Here is a 3259-nt window from a genome sequence, read left to right on the forward strand (position 1 = left end):
GGGGAGAAATCCAATGTCATGTCTGAAATTGACGCGAGGTTCAGCAGCAAGGAATGGATGATTTATAGGAATTGAATTAATTAAGACATACTTTATGATAGTGGCAATGACTTATTGCTCAGAATTCCATAATACTCACACTGGTTGAATGAGGCTTTACATCAAATCAGGGCTGTTGAGTAGGCTCTGTGTATCAGTCACGTCTGACTAGAACTCTGATTATTAGTTATATTGTATCAACAAGTCATGTCTGACTAGAGCCCTGATTATTAGTTATATTGTATCAACCAGTCATGTCTGACTAGAACTCTGATTATTAGTTATATTGTATCAACCAGTCATGTCTGACTAGAGCTCTGATTATTAGTTATATTGTATCAACCAGTCATGTCTGACTAGAACTCTGATTATTAGTTATATTGTATCAACCAGTCATGACTGACTAGAACTCTGACTATTAGTTATATTGTATCAACCAGTCACGTCTGACTAGAACTCTGACTATTAGTTATATTGTATCAACCAGTCATGTCTGACTAGAACTCTGACTATTAGTTATATTGTATCAACCAGTCATGTCTGACTAGAACTCTGACTATTAGTTATATTGTATCAACCAGTCATGTCTGACTAGAGCTCTGATTATTAGTTATATTGTATCAACCAGTTATGTCTGACTAGAGCCCTGACTATTAGTTATATTGTATCAACCAGTCATTTCTGACTAGATCTCCGATTATTAGTTATATTGTATCAACAAGTCATATCTGACTAGAGCCCTGACTATTAGTTATATTGTATCAACCAGTCATTTCTGACTAGATCTCTGATTATTAGTTTATTGTATCAACCAGTTATGTCTGACTAGAGCTCTGACTATTAGTTATATTGTATCAACCAGTCATGACTGACTAGAACTCTGACTATTAGTTATATTGTATCAACCAGTTATGTCTGACTAGAGCTGGACTATTAGTTATATTGTATCAACAAGTCATGTCTGACTAGAGCCCTGACTATTAGTTATATTGTATCAACCAGTCATTTCTGACTAGATCTCTGATTATTAGTTATATTGTATCAACCAGTTATGTCTGACTAGAGCCCTGACTATTAGTTATATTGTATCAACCAGTCATTTCTGACTAGAGCTCTGATTATTAGTTATATTGTATCAACCAGACATGTCTGACTAGAGCTCTGACTATTAGTTATATTGTATCAACCAGTTATGTCTGAGTTAAAGACAGGATATGGATATCACTAATTATGTCTGATTAAGGTTTAAAAATGTCTATCATTCAAGTTCTCTTGAGCTGATTTTCTTTATCTCTTCACCTGTTAATTATAAGAAAGAAATAATTTACAAGTTGATTTGACTGTCATCATGTCTGATTGGATCCTGTTTTAATTTCATTCTCCAATATTGTCTAATCAAGGAGAAAACTTATCTATATATTTTGCATTGCTATAGGATACAGTTTGATAGAGCCATGTGTATCACTATTCAAAAACAAATTGAACGTCCTATTCTCTTGTAACTCAACAAAAACATATATGATTTTGAGACTGAAGCCACTTCCAAGTTTTTATCAACATTGTAGATGATAGAGGCCATATACCTCTTATAATCAGTTAGTTCTAGTAATATTCTGATACAGTAACAATAAAAATCTAATTGATTCAAAGTCAGAGATTCTCTCAAAAAGTTGCTGAGTTTTCAGAGCACAGATAGTGTGAATTTTCCTGTTAGTTTAGATTAAACTAGATTATATCAGGTATACACCAATATTATATATTACACTATAGAATACTATTATATATCAATGCATACAATATCAAGTGAAGTCATAAAACAGGTCATAGAGTAGAAATAATAAATAAATCAAATAATTCCAGAGTTACAAAGATTCTTGACATTGTTTCTTTAATATACTTTAATAATATTTACCACTCCTATAGCTATACATTAAATAGCAATGAGAATAGCTGTGTGGATATTCTCAGCTGATAGCTTACTTGATAGGTATGATATAGTAGTATAGCTAAATAGCCTGTATGATATAGTAGTATAACGATATAACCTGTATGATATAGTAGTATAGCTAAATAGCCTGTATGATATAGTAGTATAACGATATAACCTGTATGATATAGTAGTATAGCTATATAGCCTGTATGATATAGTAGTATAGCTATATAGCCTGTATGATATAGTAGTATAGCTCTATAGCCTGTATGATATAGTAGTATAGCTCTATAGCCTGTATGATATAGTAGTATAGCTCTATAGCCTGTATGATATAGTAGTATAGCTCTATAACCTGTATAATATAGTAGTATAGCTATATAGCCTGTATGATATAGTAGTATAGCTATATAACCTGTATGATATAGTAGTATAGCTCTATAACCTGTATGATATAGTAGTATAGCTATATAGCCTGTATGATATAGTAGTATAGCTCTATAGCCTGTATGCTATAGTAGTATAGCTATATAACCTGTATGATATAGTAGTATAGCTCTATAACCTGTATGATATAGTAGTATAGCTCTATAACCGGTACGATATAGTAGTATAGCTCTATAGCCTGTATGATATAGTAGTATAGCTCTATAACCTGTATGATATAGTAGTATAGCTATATAGCCTGTATGATATAGTAGTATAGCTATATAGCCTGTATGATATAGTAGTATAGCTCTATAACCTGTATGATATAGTAGTATAGCTCTATAACCTGTATAATATAGTAGTATAGCTCTATAACCTGTATGATATAGTAGTATAACGATATAACCTGTATGATATAGTAGTATAGCTCTATAGCCTGTATGATATAGTAGTATAGCTCTATAACCTGTATAATATAGTAGTATAGCTATATAGCCTGTATGATATAGTAGTATAGCTATATAACCTGTATGATATAGTAGTATAGCTCTATAACCTGTATGATATAGTAGTATAGCTATATAGCCTGTATGATATAGTAGTATAGCTCTATAGCCTGTATGATATAGTAGTATAGCTATATAGCCTGTATGATATAGTAGTATAGCTCTATAACCTGTATGATATAGTAGTATAGCTCTATAACCTGTATGATATAGTAGTATAGCTATATATCCTGTATAAGCCAATATAGCAGTATTGAAGAGTGGTATAGATTAAACCCTATATCATCAACACATCTATTCAATACATCATTTTTCACTTCTACTGGCAGAAAACAAATTTATAAGAATATTGACT

This window comes from Lottia gigantea (genome assembly GCF_000327385.1).
Source record: "Lottia gigantea unplaced genomic scaffold LOTGIsca_429, whole genome shotgun sequence".
Lineage (NCBI taxonomy): Eukaryota > Metazoa > Mollusca > Gastropoda > Lottiidae > Lottia > Lottia gigantea.